General features: G+C 45.2%; 1 long non-coding RNA gene across 3 annotated transcripts in view; it reads right to left on the bottom strand.

Annotated features, from left to right (window-relative positions):
• Positions 1-2873: 2873 nt before the first annotated feature.
• The window catches only part of LOC119150535, a 32096-nt gene continuing 17159 nt past the window's right edge, over positions 2874-17810 (bottom strand). For 2 of the 3 annotated variants that reach the window (XR_005105107.1, XR_005105105.1), the window contains exons 3-4: positions 11077-11216; positions 2874-9923 (exon numbers count right to left, since the gene is read on the bottom strand). This is a non-coding gene — a long non-coding RNA (uncharacterized LOC119150535). The remainder of the gene's footprint in view (positions 9924-11076; positions 11217-17810) is intronic. The other variant, XR_005105106.1, reaches the window with a different exon arrangement.

Raw genomic sequence — 17810 nt, 5'->3', positions numbered from 1 at the left:
AATGGGGTTTTGTACAGTGCCTCCCTGACATACCAGCTCACCTGCCCCTTCCCAGCTCCCTGCAAAGCTGTTCTCACAGCACCACTCTTCCACCTCAGCTTTCAGCAGTTGGTTGAACACAGCATCACTTTGCAGATTTCAGGGGAGTGGCACCATACAAGTGACTCTGGGTGTTGGAAACCCCTTGGAAGGACTTGTGCTTAGGAAGTGTTTGTTCCACATTTCGTCCTTTTCACTGAAGGCTGAACGTTGCAAATCCATCATGCCTCCACTTGACTCTGTGCTGTGGAGACACATACTGTGACACAGAGGGATTTTGGCAGCAGCAAAGGAAAAGCTTCAAAAACACTTCACTGAGCCCTGAAATGTGCCAAAATATACCAGGCGCTAAGGGTGGAAACCTGCCAGGGAGAGAAGCATTTCTCAGTTAGAGGGGGGCTGATTTCCCCAAGGAGAGGGAGAGCGGTTCTCCAAGGACCCACTCCCACCCCACTCAACAAAACACACCATGAACACACAGCAGATGCCAGTCACAACAGAGCAGCAGGATCCGCTGTCTCAGCCCTTTCATGCCACTCACCATTTCTTCAGGTGCCCATTTCCTGCATGACAGCAGAGGATCCGAGCTGAGGTGGCCCATCATGGTGGAGAACACTGCAGAGCACTGCTGGGGCTCCAGCTCTGAGTAAAGCTGAAGGGCACCCAGTGGTGTCTGTGGCAGATCATGGATCTTCTTCATCTCTGTGACAAGGCACAATTGTGGCAGGTTTCCTATCACACTGCCTAATCTCTGTAATTGGTTTTCATTATTCCTCCATGTGGTGCCCTATGACCATCATCTTCTATGCACCTAGAGGTGCAGGAAGCCCTGGAGATTCCCACTGTACGCCTGCCTTGATCCACATTATTGTGTGCTGGAGCTGGCAGCAGCCAGTGCATGGCTTGGTGCAGCAGATTTTGTAACCACGCTCCAGTGAGGGGACAAAGCCACCAGGGGGGATTTTGGAGGAGCTGGCAGGCAGGATAATGGCAGTCACAGCTCCTCTGACAGGAAGGGCAGGGTAGAAGGGAGAAGAGAGACCCTAAGCCAGCCTGAAAGTGTCCCTCAGCAGCACCCCCATGCAGAAAGCCACCCAGTGCTTACAGCCACCACATAGCCTCAGGTGCCACAGTGCTTAAAGCAACTGTTTTACTGACAGAACTGCCAGCTCTGCACCTTAGTCTGTGGGCTAAAAGTGTAATTTCAATTAAGCAAGAAAGACTTTATAGGTTAATTAAATACCAGTTGCTAAACCATACTCCACCAGTCATTATCTGTGTTTTGATATGGACTTACTACATAACTGTTAAACTTGGTATTTAGCAGATAACTTTCTTATTAGAAAGATTAAACATCTACTTGAGCGACTTCGTTTTTTAAATGTCACCATTTCAGTTTACTAGACTTCTTGCTGTGCTTAACACAAACAGTGGGTATTTAAAGTAATAACAAATAAGCTGTCAGTTGGGAGCACTCAGAAGCAGGCAGGACCTGTCCCAGGACAGCCTCTGCTGGTGCTGCTGGGGTGACAAGTCCAGGGATGGGCCATGGCCCCCCCCTAGCACCCCTGCTCCTGCCTTGCTCCCAGTCTGCAGGCTGATGGGGAGAAACATCAGCATCTCTCTTGAAAAGCAATTTTCCAGCTCCAGTGGGATCAGCCCAGTTCTCCCCAACTGTCTGTGGCTGCACATGTGTGTTTTGCTGGCTGAGGACATGGTGGAGCAAGATCCACCAACCAGTACCAGTATATGATGGATGCAGGCCTACGCCATCACCTCAGCTCTTGAGTGCCACTAGCACCAGCCTCCTTGGGATAAAACACACATGATGCACTGCACACAAAGCCAAGGATAGTCCCTGGCTGCTCTTCAATGTGACATCTGTAAAAATTACCTGGGGTAGAGGAGGTTGCCGTTGCCTGATTCCCGCTTTCATAATTCTGGTGTTAACAGGTCAGAAACAACTAAACAGCAAAGAGTGGTTTGGACAGGGAGGAAACTGTGGGAAGAAGTCCTTCCTGGAGTCAGAGAAGAGGATCCCAATGGAAGTGTGCAGTCAGATATTTACTGGTGTGGAGGTCAGAGAGCACCGGTGCCGCAGCTGACCCCCCTCTGACAGACATGGTGAAACAATGGCACACTGGAGGGTGATACAGGAGCTGGGTTTGAGCCGCAAAGCCCTGATCCAGGTTCCCTCCAGGTCTTGGCTCTGAGGCCAGTTTCTCTGGAAATCAACGGTCTAAGAGCTAGATTGAGTTACCTCCCAGGCCGGATGCTGGTACCTACTTGGGGCGCCGTCCTGGTCCCAGGGTGTTACAGCCATGCAGCCTTACAGCCAAACTAATTCTCCCTTCACTGAATTTTTGGTAGAAGTGCTTTTACCATTTCAGAAACAGGGATTTCCAGTTTCTCCAGCAAGCCCCGAGGAGGAGCAGTAGGCCCTATGATGGCCATCACTTTGGCAAATGTTGACTTGTGCCTTCAGCAAGAACTGGCAGCGAAGAGGTTAAGAATTAGTGAACCTAAAAAGCTGCTTTTTGAGGGGTGGGTTTCAGGCAACCTGAACTAAGGAAGCAGCCTTAACAATATAAGAAAAGGAAGTGCTGGTCGTTGGTTTGTTTGTTTATTGTTTCAGCAGTTTGTACTGTGTGTGTCTCATGTGCTATCTTCATTCCTCAGTCTCCCAGCCAGTTAATTATCCAGGGGAAGTGGTGCTTCCTGCCTGCGACCTCCTGGGTCCCCTCCCATTGTTCCCGGAGCTGACACACAGCACTGGAGATGGCAGAAAGGGCTGCTCATGTCTCAGCCGGTGAGAAACACTCCAGAGACTGCAGTTAGTTAATAAAGCAGATGGGTTTATTGGAATTGGCAAATCTCAATGCTAGTGATGTGTTTAATAGGGTTCATCAGACAAAAATCCCAATAAAAATAAAACAAGGAGTTTGGGGGCAGGGGGATAAGTATAAGACAGACAAGATGATCCGTACCTCTGGCATCTCCAGCAGCTCTACTGCTTCTCCTCAACCTTCAAGAATCAGCAACAGGTTTGTTCAACAATTCTTTCTCTGTTAGGACTTATTAGTCAGCATGAGAAGAAATCCCAGCCTTTAAAAGCCACGTTCAGCTGGCCTAGATCTCCTCCAATCCCTGTGCCAAGTGAGTTCTTTAACTTTCCGTACACAAGACATTTGAACACTCTTCAGAGGCTCTCCCTTCACTTGGTACAGGGGCTTTCATGGAAATGTGGATGACTCCAAGCCCCTAATATTGTAAAAATATTTTATTTTCAGAAGCCCCAATGCCCTACATGACCCCCAGAGATTCTTTTCTGTGCTTCTGTAACGATCAAGCACCAGCACCTTACAGAAGTGTGCTTCTCTCAAATGCTGTGTGGACATTTCAATATTTATTTTTTTTTAAAGAACACTTTGTACAATCCCTAAGCAGGGCCTGAAGCAATGCAAACAATAACAAACAGCGATGGGCTTGAGCTGTAGATCTGGGATCCAGATGTGCATCTCAACTTCAGGAAGGTTTGAGGGTGCTTAAGCCGGGTGTGGGTTAATCTCCCTGGAAAATCAAAAATTAAGAGGGAGAAAGGAAAAAACATAAGCAGAACATAGCTAACAAAACACAGAGGGGCGAGTTTTCATTTCTGTGTGTTTGATAACTCCAGTTTTTTTGAAAGATGTGACCTCACCCTATGAGAGGTTGGGAACTATGATGAGCCAAGAATAAAAGGATTTTTGCTCACTGACACTGGTAAAAGTAAAGCAATCTGTTTTGAAGAACTCCTTTAAAGCACGTATTGCTACTTTGATGATACAGATCTTGTGGGAAAGTGGGTTTTGCTCTAAGTCACATAGTTTTTTTGTTTTTCTCCACATATTTTTGCCTTCACATGAGTACTGTCCTATGTAATTCCAGTGCTCAAATGCATCTTAGATATTGGGATGCATTTGTACCACTCTGATGGCATTTGGGGCTCGAAATTTACTCATCTAAAGTTTTAGAGAAAAACAAAACACAGGTCCTAGATTTTCTCTTCAGAGGGAGACACCATTTCCAGGGATGAGCTGATTCCTCCCTTTTGGAACAGGACGTGGCCAGAGGAGCACTGTCATTACTCGAAGTTTTCTTTCATGAGAAAATATTATTTACACATGACAGAGCCAAATGACAACAGTGGCAAAGAAGACTAGCAATCGATCCTGCTTTAAATAGCTAATTTTCTAATGCAGGGAGGAGCATTTCTGAGGCCATTTCCGTAACAAGATGTTCCACTCACTTCTGGCCTAGCGGCACAGCATCTTGATCCTGCCTTCCCTTCCTTTCCCTTCCCTTCCTTTCCCTTCCCTGCCCTGCCCGCCTTCTGTCAACAAACATGTAAGAAAGGAATTTCACCATGTCAGGAACTTTAGGCTTTTGAAACAGAGCTCACACACTTGACGCTACCCAGCCTTAGGACACAGCTGAGCTGTTGCCCAGATGGGAGGTCAGTTGTGATTTCTTACAGATGTTTTGGATCAAATTATAGTGCTTAAAAGAAAAAAAAAAAAAAAAAGAAAAAAGAAAAAAAATCTCCAGAGGGTTCACAGCCATGACAAATAATTTAGAGGGTGGTTAGACAAATCATATGAAAGAACTCTAAGACTGGATCTTTTGGCTCCCTAATGGGGATACATTTAAATTAAAAAGCCAGTACATAATGAGCCAAAGACCATCGTGCCACTGGATAACAAAAGCAGTTAAAGAGCTGAATTGAAAAAGATGAGTGGATATTTGAGTGCCTGCCATCATTTCCCTCTTCTGTCTTTTGGTGATGAGAAAGAAAAGGGAAAATAGTAAAGAATGAGCAGGGTCTCCACATTGTTTCTCTCCTCTTTCCTGGTGAAGAAGCCATCGGAGATGCAGAAACAGCAGGAAAGCCAAAATTATTTATTCCTCCCTACCCTGGACAAAATGGGAGTAAAACAGTCACAAAGACAGGACAAAGGTCTCAACCTTCTGGAAAGCGAAGCTTGTTTATCAGAGTAAAAACTGCAAGAGCTAAAGGGACAGCACAGGATTGCCTCCAACCCCTCCCCCAAGTTACGTATTTTGCCTTGTTTCTGTTAGTTTGCGTTATTTAATATTTTAAATCATTACAAAACACCCTGACACCAAGTCTTTCAAATGTATTGTGGCCACCGAACAACTGAAAGAGCTGTTTCTCCTGCAAAGTTCTTCTGGGGCAGAAATTAACACACTGCCACTTCTCAAATATTCCCAAGCCCAGACTGGAGCGAGAAGCGGCTACTCATCTTCAAAAAGACTAAAGGAAGGGGTGCACTAATTTATGCAGAGTCAATTAAAAACTGAAAGCAACCTGGATTTAATGGTTGGGAAGGCTAATTGACAAACACTCTCAACTCAGTATTACCTAGCTTGGCAAAATCCCTAATATTGAAATCTAAATTTTAATGCTATTTAAATCTAAGGACTGTGTATCATAGCCTGTACGCTTTTGATGATGTACAGGCAGACAGACAGCAAAGCACTGGATTCCCCACCCTCTTTCAGGGAGGACAGAAGACAGTCCACTCCTTGAGGGACACATTTCTCCTACGCACCACAAAGCAAGTCTCCTGCTAAAATCAGCGGGAACCACGCACGATTAAGGACACTGGATCAGGCTCCACATACGAGAGTTTTCCTGCTGCCACTGCAAAGGTGAAGAGTAGGTGATGCTCAATAACCAGGAAAAACTCTCTATATAACTATATAAAAGCTACCAAGCGATGGCTGAACACAAGGGCTCATGCTTGAGACACCAGCTGCTTCCTGATGACTGCTGCTAATTTTGGCAGTGGGGCAAGAGTGCAGTGCCTATGCAGTTTGAGGCAGGATATAGATTATAAACATTGTTTCCCTGAGATCTTGCTGTGCATTGCTCAAAATTGTTTTCAAAGGCAGCTCAAATTAGCCCTCCACCCACTCTCCACTGAGGTTAGATCCAGCGATGTTTAACATAAACACAACAAACAGTCTTTGGAGTGGAGACCAGGGCCCAGGTTCCTTCTCTCCCTTCCTCCAAGACTTTTCTTAACAATACAACTACACCAGCACATTTCCCAAGCTGAAGTGCAATAACTGCTCTTTTATAATGCCCATTGGCAGCGTATGTGTGCCACCCAGTCCAGAGCCTGTTTAATTAAGAAATTCTCCCAGACTGCCTGTTGCACCAGGTAAGCAGCCAGCAAATAAAGAAAAGCAATGTCCATTCAACCCCTGCCAGCTCACATACGCCCAGCTTTGATTGCTTGTGATTGCTTTGGGGTGAGAAAGGGAACATATTAGTTCTCTGCCAATGGCAGGTCTATGTTATTTGCAGACAGAAAGCTGCACTTTTTCTCCTTTGATAACAAGTAGTAACACAAGCAACGGCAGAAGCAGCCAAGCCTTGTTTCCTGTGAGCAGTGTCCCCAGCTGAGCTCCCATGTGGGGTCTCTAGTAAAGGGTGAACTTGCAACCCAGCTTCCCTTGAGCTGGAAGCAGGAGAAAGAGCTTGCAATGAGTATTTCCTCAGAGCTTACAGGATTTACTGTCCATGAGTACTGTACCTCTCTGCCCTGCTGGGCTGCAATTAGCTGATAGGGACAACTTGGAAGGGGTCTGATGCATCTACTCCCCCCCACACACAGAGCAACTGCATGAGCCTCATTTCATAGGAAACCAGATCTGCATCCAGACAATCTTATTGCAGAGATTAATTTCAAGACTAGAGGATTCAAGCCACTGACTTTGGCAAGAAAGGCCAGACACCTCAGCATCACTTAGTGTTTCATTAGCAGCTGTCCTCCCAGTGGTGCTTTATTTCAGGAAATTACACTCAAGTTTATGGACAGGGAAACTGAGGCACAGCTTTTCGAAAAGACTTCTCAAACATTGGTCACAACCCAAAATAAAACCACTGCAAGCATGCTTCTGCTCCAGGGCATGACACACAGCTCGCCTGCAGGGTGGTCTCCCTTGACAGCTATCAGACCACAGCATGGGGCAATGATGGCACAGGGCAGTGGTGCATGGGGACCATTGGTGGGAAGCCTTCTGCCCAGGCAACCTCCCTCCTCCACCCAGATGAGCCACATGTCCTATGCGAGCGCCGAAATAATTGTTTTTGCAGGGCCAGAGCTAGTTACATCTGAAAGGGTACCTGTGAGCACGGCAAGGAGTGTCATTAGGCTGCTGGCTGGGCTCTGGAAGATGGATGTGTTGTTCACTTTCGTGTGGGCAGTTAACAGCGCTAGCTATTTGGTTACATGAATTTACAAGCTTAGCTGCTGAATAAAGGAGACCACAGGTTAACAGCAAGGGGTGAAGGTGCTTGTAAAGGTGCAAGCTGAGCCCTGAACCAAGGCGATTACAGCTCACTGGGAGCTCCTGAAACCCATTAGTGCTAGAGCAAGGAGCTGTCAAGATCCACAGATGAGCAGTTAAGTTTGCAAGCTCAGAGGTGACCATGTGCAGGGAAGGGAATTTGCTTTGCTCTCACATAGTCTCTCCCTTTTCTTTCTGAAACCAACCACCTGCAAACCAGCCCCCAGTTTCCCCCAGCAGGGACAAGGGACTCCCAGCCCATCCGCCCCTTGAAAGCCACACTCCTCCCTCCACCCCGGTGCCTCCCCAGCGCCGCAGGCAGCATCCCCATACTCGCCAGCACCTCTCAGGAGCCCTCTCACCAGAAGGTACTACTGATCCCCAACGTGGACCAAGCCCTCAGGCATGAAGAACCACATCACACTTCGGAAAGCAACAGAAAATAGTTTTCCCTAAGCGGCCCCTTACTTTCTCACACTGTCCTCTCCTCCAGAAATAAATAAAACTACTTCAAGGTGTCAGACAAGCCATCGCACTTTAATTTCTCCCTTTGGCAAGCCTAGCCACTAATTCAGTCTTGTTATGGTTTTCCCACTAGGGACAAAATATATACTGAGCTTTGAAAACCCATTGTGTAGCAGCAATTGTTGCTGTAAGCCAGTGGCTGTTTTGCTTTGTTCAGCACTGTGTGCCTGTGTCTCCTGTGAGATATTGTTTTGTTAAGGCCTGCTATTGATTAACAGGGAGAGGAACTGAATTCCAAATGGGAGTAGCTGAAACGTTCCAAAATGCTGCATAAAAAATGTGAACATTTAAAATCACCTTAAAGACAGGTAGCTTTCCTAAACCAGATCCATTTTGCCCTCCAGCTGTACCCACCACAGCATCTCACCTCAGGGCAGTCCTGCAATTCAGGCTCAGGATAAGGACCGTATCCTTCTCACATCTTTGGGGCTGATGGACATTGTTAAACAATTTGGGTGCTGTGCCAGGGGTGACATCAAGTGCTGGGGCACTCTGCAGGGAGCAGCTCTGGGAATTTGTCCTGTCTCCTAATGCTGCCTCAGAGGCACCAGTCCCTGGTGTGGGTCCAGTAATAAGTAAATAAGCACAAAGGTATCTCAGGCTCCTACAGCTTCATCTTCTACCCTATACAAAGAGATTAATTATTTCTTGATTGAGCACCAAATAGATTACCTTCATCTCCAAGGGAGGACTTTTGTCACTGTAACTACCAAGCTACACCAGAGCATGCATTGGAAGGGTAGTCAGCATCCAGTGCTGCTGTCCCAGGGCAGGAGCCAAGCACACCCAGCTGTCTCCTGGCCACAGGCAGCAGGAAGGGAGGAGAGGGGTCCCACAGGGTGCCAGACAGCAGCTCTACCACCAAGTCAGGCCAGCTTTTTTGCATTGCCAGCACCACACAGGGCACACCACTACCCATGCCCAAGCCATGAGTAATTGCCCTGACATGTCTTGGCCCCTCTCGGTGGTGTCAGCTGGACTCTGAGCTGCAGCACCGGGAGGCTCGTGGTGGTTTTGCAGTGTCCTGCTCCAGGCACTTGCCTGTGTATTGCCTTAGCCCTGTTCGGCAGAAACCTGCAGGAATGAGAAGACACTGTGACACTGCTTTTCATCTGTCTGGGCAAAATTCATTTCACCAACCTTTGAAGTAATTTGAGGGGGGGAACTGAAGAGAGAAGGGCAGATTTCTAAATTCTCTTCAACCAGTTTCAGCATTTGCACTAGAATAATAATAGCAGGGTTGCAACATCCTTTGTGCAATATATTAGGGGTAGTCGATCTACCGTCTGGGAAAATCCGGTGTCATTTAACAAGAGGGTAATGCAAGACTGTACTGTAGGAGCTAGCCAGAGAGATTTTGATAGGGAATGGTATAATTCCTCTAGGATCTTCTGACCATCCCATAGAAATCATAGAGTGGAACCTATATCAGGTTTGCTGTAGGATTTAATAGAAAACAGAGGTTTTCAGAAGAGCTGACATGCAGCCTGCTGCTGACAGTGTTCATTCACAAAAAGTCTACTTCTGCCACTGTGCTGGAGGTAACTTCTCAGAAGACACAATGGCAGAGGCAGACAAGAGGAACCAGGTCCCTCTTTCCACCTGCTGCTGGAGGAATGGCCACAAACAAATGTAACCGAAAAGCACAAGGGGCCATAGCTTACGCCTCCACCGCTAATTCCCATCCACTTTACCTTAGAGCCAATTAGCCTTTGTCTTCAAGAGTTTCAGCTCATTTTGCATGTTACCATGTCAACATTTAAGTATGAATGATAGTGGTAACATATCTGTAAGAACTCTTGGACTCAAGAGTTCTCAACAGCCACTAAGCCCAGGCCTAGAATCCCTGTTAGAGGAATATGGAGCTAAAATACTGCCCTGAAGCAGGTGGTCTCGAGGAAGTGCTTCCTGAGGTGAGATCCTGGCAGTGCTCTTGCCATGAGCATCACCTTCCCAAGCTAGCCATGCTCAGCCATGCAGCCATCCCAGAGCAGCCACTTCTGAAAGACAGGAACACTGTGCACTCAATAGCACTATTGTACTCACAGTCTTAGATTTCAGCATCAAATACAAATGCACCTGACAAAAATAGAGTGGTGGTTACAAAATACAGGCATATTTGTCTGAAATGTTGTTATCAGAGAGTTTTCTGGAAAAAGGAGCTGTGCTTGGCAGGGACAGTCCTGTGTTTCAGCTGAAGGAGCACCGGCAGTGATGCACCCCACTGTGATGTGCATCAGTGTTTATGGAAATAAGGGTACAGGGTGGATCAAGAGCAGATTACAGCAGCCTCCACCCGCAGGTTACAGCAGCCTCCACCCGTGTATACATCCCTGGCCCTGGCCCAGGCTGCCTTGTAACCCTGCGCTGGACAGTGATCAAAGGGTTCAGCGTAAGCTGAGAAAGCCACACAGGGAGGAGGGGGAGCAGTGATCCCCAGCCTCCAGCCCTCTCTTTGTTCAGTTCACTCACGAGTTTCACAGTTGTGTTTGAACTCCTGTCTCACACTCGCTGGTGCTCAACCACTGCCAGTGGCTTCAGGGACATGAGCTATCAACCTTGCCTTCACATTAACTTCATCTGAATTACATTCTAGTCCTTTCCAGAAAAGCATTTTAAAGCTTTTTGTTCAGAAGAGGGTGTAGACATGGAGGGGGCGGGGGGGAAGAGACTGCAAAGACTGCAAACATGGGGGCGCAGGGGGAAGAAGAGACTGCAAACATGGGGGGGCAGGGGGAAGAAGAGACTGCAAACATGGGGGAGGGAATTAGATTTAAAAGAGCCCTTTGGAGTTACTTCAATTAATTTGGGTACTGAAACCCTCTGGAGAAAGGCTCCTCTTAGAGCTACTGAAGTAGAACAGAGCATTTCAGGGTATCACTTTCATATTGAAATAGCAGCAGCACAGCAAAAGCGCTTTTCCTCCCAATTCATTAATCTTTACGAATGCATAGGGTTGCACTTGATGATGCATAGCTCTCAGCAGCACCTTACCTCTGACAAGTTTTACGGAAGCATGTGCCTGTGCCCTGGCAGAGGGGATGCATGCAGACACAGTGCCATTTTGAACTCAGACACAGTGGTTTAAGAAGAGGAAACAAATGTTTAATCTCAGCACTAGTGAAAAATGAGGGTCTGCGGGCCATTCCTTACCTTGCTGGTTGTTGATGCTAGCTGGGTGGTCAATGCTTTGAAGCATGGAGTATGAAACAGCGCTTGAGTTAGAGGATCCGCTTGCACTAGACAGAGTGTTTGTAATGTGCTTTCTTGATGAAGCAAGCTTGCTTACATGTCTGCAAGAACAGTGGGCTTGCTTTTAGTATTTCCATATATTAAAAAAAAAACAAAACCAAAACCCACCAAAAAAATCCCCCAAAAACCTAAAACCAACAACAACAATAAAAAAGCCCAACCTAAAAAGCTTCAATTGGGAAAATCCTTGCCTAAAGGTCTCACACTGCAGCAGCAGCAGGATTAAGAGAATCCGGCGTAGGCTACTTCTCAAATATAAATTCCCAGGCTTTCTTCAATCTTTATAACACCAAGAAGATCCCTCAAAACCATCAGGCCAAGACCCAGAGAAGCTCACTGACTGGTTTGGCTTGAGAAATCTCTTGCCATTTCTCTCAGGCAGTTCAGTCAGTTTAGCAGGAAAAAATGAATGACTGTGCACATTGGCCTAAGATGTGCAGCGATATATATTCACAAGAGCAACATGAAGCACTGCAGTGAGAAGAGCAAGGCTGGCTGGGCTGCAGAACCTATTGTAGAGGAGGTCATAAAGGCAACGTGTCTGGGCCCATCCATTTTTCTTGCCAGTTAACAGACCAGGTTTCTCAAACAAAAGCCCCTAACTGACAAGAGTATGTCCTCAAGACTGGAAACAGATTGATGGCTGACACTGAATAAAAGCCTATTTCCTTTGGCTCATGGGGGTTTGGCACGGTTGCTGATACCACAAATGGCTGAGCCCAGTTATCAGTGCATATGTAGCAAAGTGAATATTTGTTGGAAACAGAGCCTAAATTATTCATGAAGGCTTTACAATCTTGAATCATTTAATTCCTTCATGTCTTCAGTACAAAAGAATACGTCGATGTTCCCTACTTACAGATTTTGTACAGCAAAATTGGCCAGCAAACCTTGACAGGTGAAACAAAAAAAAATTAATTGTTAAGCATCAGTTACTGTACCTCCCCTGCTGAAATTAATAGAGCCGCTGCTTGAAACAAAAGCTAAGACAGGGCTCTCAAGGAAGCAGTGGACAAGTATGTTTGCAGGTTGTTTGTAATCATCCATTCCAGCAATATTTGCATCTTCCTCCAGATACTTAGTGCAACTACAGACAGGACTTTAGGCTAGGTGGGCTACAGATTGGGTCCAGGTACCTGGCAATTCCCATCAATGTGCGTTTAGTGGGAATCTTAGGTAAATGCTTGTTGCCACTAGAAAAAGGAAAGGAGACCTGAGCTCTATTAAGTGTTGTTCAGACTCCAAGTTCAATATCAAAGTACTTTATAATTACTAGTTAAGTGCAGGTTCTGCAGCCCATGATGTTTCAGCAGGAGCTCACACATTTCATTAAATGTTAGAACGAGTTTTCTTACAGGCAGGAAAATTCACCGATGGGCTGCTGGAGTCATCCTTCGTCTTCCCAAAGGGTGCTGTGGGAGCTTTCAGCTTTTTTCAGCTCTACACAGAGCAGAGAAATCCTAGTCTGGACAGAAACACCTTCCACCTGAAAGCCTGTCTCATCTTTCTTCAGAAAGCAATGAGCTACAGGAGGAAAATAAATCCTTTGCCAAGAATGATGTCTAGGTCTTTCAGCCAGGCCTGCATCTTACCAACAATTTTCACATGTTACTTCTCATTCTTCTGTATGGAAGATCTCTGTTCCTAAAGAGCAACTGTCTGCCTGGAACAAGAGGGCCACCAAAATGTACTGTATACAAAGTTGCCCAGTATGCAGAGGAAACAAAGGGGATAAGAAGAAATTTCTCCACTGACAAGTAATCTTACATGTTACTTATAACAGTGGGGAGTAAACAATTTTCAGGCAGAAAGGTAATTTTTCAAGCTGACAGAACGGTTTCCAAGTATAGTGCCTAGCTGAGCCCTGGTCCAAGCACGCAGCAAGTGCTGTGAGGCCCTTTTCACTTACAGAAGAATAGATGGGGCCAGACAGTCTGGCAGCCTCACTAAGGCACAATGAGCAGGAGCCCTCTCTCCCCATACACGTATAAACACACGCACTCTACAATCTTTCACAGCAACGCGCCAAAGCAAACATCAAATCGACTGTAGTATTTCAGAGAGATGGCCAAAGCTCACAGATATTTTCCATGCAATCCCCTGGAACAATCCAGGGCTTTCACTAGCACAAAGGTGGAAATATGCATAGTGGAGAAAAGAGTGATTATTTTTAGAAAGGTACATAAAAAAAGTGGGTCTTGGTTTGGCCAGGATTTACCCTGATCCCAGCAGAAGCGATGCCAAGGTTGAATGGTAAGGTGCCGGATCAGGCCCACCTCCCTCAAAGCATCGCACGTTGTTTCCAGGTGAGGTTAGCTGACAGCTGCCACTCCTCAAAATCCTGTCGTCCTTGGCACAAACACATTTTCTTGAAAGGGGGTGATTCCTTCACATCCTTCTGCCCAGACACAATCTCTGGGTATAAAATGACAATGAGGTTGAGGCAATCGGACACAGAACGGCAGCCAGGCTAGCCAGTGTCAGCACAGTCAATGTAACACAGCACCAGGACCTGAAAAGCTGCAAGGTCCCATCCTGAACTGCTCAGGAGACATTGATCATCTCATAGGCCTACAGTGATTCTCAGTGCCCAGTAGCAATGCACGACGGGGCCAATTAACAAATGGTTAGTTTGCAACCCAAAAAAATGGCAAAACAGCTTAAGTGAAGTATTGTGCACCAGTGTTTATTTGGATTTGATCATTCTTTGTAGTCTATTTTTGCCACAAACTTGGCTTGAAATCTGGTTTCACAAGTGGTCATCTTCAGCTGGAGATTCATGGAGCCATGGAGATGGGAACTACTTCCAGGGGGCTCCTAAAAACTGACTGTACAGCCACAGTCTGAGAAGTGCCTCTTTGAAACCCAGCACCAGCTGAAGCATGCCCTGTTGCTTGTTCCTGCTGTTGCACTATGCCTCAGTTGCACCAAGATGAATTTTCATGGAACCACGGGAGAAGTCAACTTCAAAAAAACAGGTTAAAACCAAACAACAAAGGACTACTTTTAACCTGAACCGGTTCTCGGGATGATTTGCTATGTAGCCGTACCAGACTTTTGCTGGCATCACTGGGTGAACAACACAGGAACGCAAATGCTTCTCAATCATCCTTAGGAAATCCTTAGGATGCAATCATCCTAAGGAAAGCAAGGCTCTTGTCAATAGACTGCTATGGTCCACTTTGCAATGGGAAACGGCTGTCAGCTAGGTCTGTAGTTTCAACTGTCCAACTCATCTAGCACACTCAATGATACTCAAGTGAAGTCAAGCACTTGAGCTGCTGTTAGTTTTCCCTGCAGCTCTCTCTTCTCCAGGCTGAGCTGGCCTATGTCCCACACCTTCCCCTCACAGGGCAAGTGTTCCAGCTCTAGCCATCCATGGAGGACCTCAACATTTCCCAACTGAAATTTGATTTACTGGTCTAAACTCTCACTTAAAAACCTGCATTCACAAGACTCACAAGACTCTCATAGCATTAGAAAGTGACACTCAGGATAAGTTTCCCGGAAGACTTGTGACTCTCATGTGAAACCACTATAAAGAAGATTTAATGGTTGTTGCAGTAGGAATCTTATGCAACAAAGATAACTGCACCAGGCTCAGCCTCCAGCACACTAGGGCCATGCATAGGGTTTCACATGAAGGTCATGAGAAGCTTCAAATATTTTAAAGTTTCAAAAGAGCTATCATAATAGAGAAACAAAAGCAGAGATGTATTGCATTTGCCTGCTAAACCAAATGGGTCTGACTTGCTTGTATGGGATTCACTCAGCAAAAGCAAAGCTTCCAACAACATATCTTTGGAGATCCCTCTACACAGCATGTACTACACCAAAGGCAGGAGTAAAAGCAAGACAGACTGAGAAACAGAAGATGGCAGGAGGCTTGTCCTTCTCCCTTTGCTTTTCCAAAATTAGTTCAAAGCGTTAACTCAAAGGAGTTCATCTCCAGCAACAGCTGGCAGTTTGGGCTGGTTTGGGCTGGCTAGCAAGCTGCGGTTGACTAGAGGGATTCAGTGAAAGTCACCTTCTTCCAAAAGGAAATAAAACACGGAAGAGCAATGTCAATTTTAAATTAATATAGGTAGAAAAGCACAACCTATTGCTTCTTAATGCCGTTCTACTTTATCTATGCCTAATGTCCTAACTAATTTATCACTATGTAAGCTCCATTTACTTTTGGTGTTTCTCCCTAGGTGAATAATAAAGATCAGATGAGTCATTTAAGTTTTATTCTTTACTTTAGAATTTTGAGAGACAATTCAACTATGGCCCACAGAAGTTCATATTTCTCTATGTTCAGTGGAGAAAGACTGAAGAAACTGAGAGGACTGACACAAAACACCCTCGGCAAAAGTTAGCCTTTGTAAATGCTATCCTCTTCAGGCTTAAGTGCTATAACTTCATTGTTGCAAATAGAGCAAGGGCAAGGTTTAATAACCTTATCTATTAATTTATTATCTTTAATATACTTATCTATTAATTTATTTTCATATTAAATTTTCTAAGGGGAAAGTCCTACTCTGTTCATAGACTTTCCATTTTTATAGTTTAAACACGACATAAGATAAATTTTAAACCTAAGATTATTTCATGTAGCTCTCAGTTTTCAGAAATCCTTCTTATATCCATATCTTCATGTTGCTTATAAGCTATGTAATAAGTACAGATCACTGAACACCTGAAAAAGGAAGAAATAATAAACTCAGAAAAACCCACATCTTAAAGTAATATATGAAATTCTGGTTATGCCCTTTCGAAAAGCATGCAGCAAAATGAGGAAAGGGACAGATGCAGAGATTACAAGGATGATCAGAGGAATGGGTCAGCTTTGGAAAAGGTGAGACTAAATAAGCCTCGGAAAACAAGGAGACAACAGAGCAGGATGAGGCAGACGTCTCTATGTTTATGAAATAGAAAAGGTGAACAGCTATTACCCATTGCTTAACACAAGAGTGAGAAAGAACTGAAAGAAATCATCAGGCAGAAAGTTGGAAAACAAGAACGAAAAAGCACTGTTTTACAAAGCAACGTGACAGCACTGTGTAGTGCACCATCACAGGCTGTTGTGAAGGCCAAGACTGTCCAAAGGTTCAAGAAACAATTAAACAAAATAATGGAAGAAATGTCCCTTCAGGGCTGTTAGACAGGCACAAACATATCCCACAGAACATCCCGAGCTGTGCAGGATCCAAGGATCAGAGAGGGTAATGGTGTGGCCAGCATTATTGTACACTTGCCCTGTTTCTTCTGCTCCTTCCCCAAGCACTTGCTGTCGGCCACAGTTAGGCACAGGGAAGAGAAGGCTCTGGGGAGCTGAAAGGCCCTGCTCCTGCATTTTCACTTCAGGATTAGTCTGCTTGAGCTAGCACGCTCTGTCACTTAGCCAAGTGTCAGAGGTGACAGCATCAGGCAGGCTGAGAAGAAGCACCACAACACTTCTAAGTGCTTCCAAGAAAAATGATCCCTCTTTCTTTAGTATGCTATAGCTTGTCATATAATAGCAATAATCACAATTGCTTTGTAATATACGTGGAGCAGCTTTGGAGATTGATTAAATGCCTCTGCTTCCCTTCAGCTTTAATCACACCCAGCAGCTGTTTATCGCTTAGAATACTTTAGATCAATAGAGCTTATGCCTTACTTATACCTTTAAAATAGTATACTCTATACCAGCTCCCTTGAAACTGCAAGCAGTAATTACAGTAAGTGATCATACTCTGCAGAGTTAAAAGTAAGTAGCTGTTATAAAATTGACAAAATCATCGCAGCCACTAGTGTAAGACACTTTTGAAAGGTGGACTTTCCTAGTTGCAAACTTGTCCCAAGTTCTTTGATAAAGGAGGGACTGGAAAGTCTGTGTGCACAATTCTGCTCAGACCCTGCCATCAGGTGGAACATAAGGGCCATGAGACAGAGCAGGACACCTGCCTCATCAAATACAGAGCTGTCCTCCAAGAGCACAGCAGCAGAGGCAAGGCCAAGGGTAAGGTTACCAGGAAGTCCTAAGCACAAATGAGAATACCCCAGGTTAGATGGTAGGGCAAAAAAAGCCATCAATTTTAATGATTCTATGAGATACACTCATGTCTTGTGACTGTGCTCAGCCAGCAGTTTCAGAAGCATTACATCAATAAAGCTTTAAGCATATTTTGATTCCATAAAAATAAGCAAAATCCTACTGAACACAGTGTGCAAACTTGTACTGACTTCCACAAGCCCAGGACCTCACTCTCTGTGTTAATCATGGCAAGTTAAGTGAATGAAAGTTAACTTCAGGCATTAAATCATCAAATCCAGATGAAACATACTGGAAAAGTCCATTTCATCACACTGCCAGACAAGACAAGACAAACTCTTGGCTGGTGCATTGAAAAGACAAATATTTGGATAGGAAAAGAAAGAGCGGGTAAAGTCATTGCTTCTAAAATGATATGTTATGGAAAATCATTGCATCACTTTTACTAGCAGTTCACAGCTACTCATTAATTTTGCAAAACTGCAGCAGCTGCTACTCTCTGAGGTCTTCTGGAGCAGCAGAATATCTTGCCTGCTCATAAGGGGACAAAAAGCAATGCCCAAGAGTACCACTACAAGAAAAATGGTGTTTATGTGAAAGGTGACAAGATTTGGTT

This window comes from Falco rusticolus, chromosome 6 (genome assembly GCF_015220075.1).
Source record: "Falco rusticolus isolate bFalRus1 chromosome 6, bFalRus1.pri, whole genome shotgun sequence".
NCBI lineage: Eukaryota > Metazoa > Chordata > Aves > Falconiformes > Falconidae > Falco > Falco rusticolus.
This window is presented reverse-complemented; position numbering and strand designations above follow the sequence as displayed.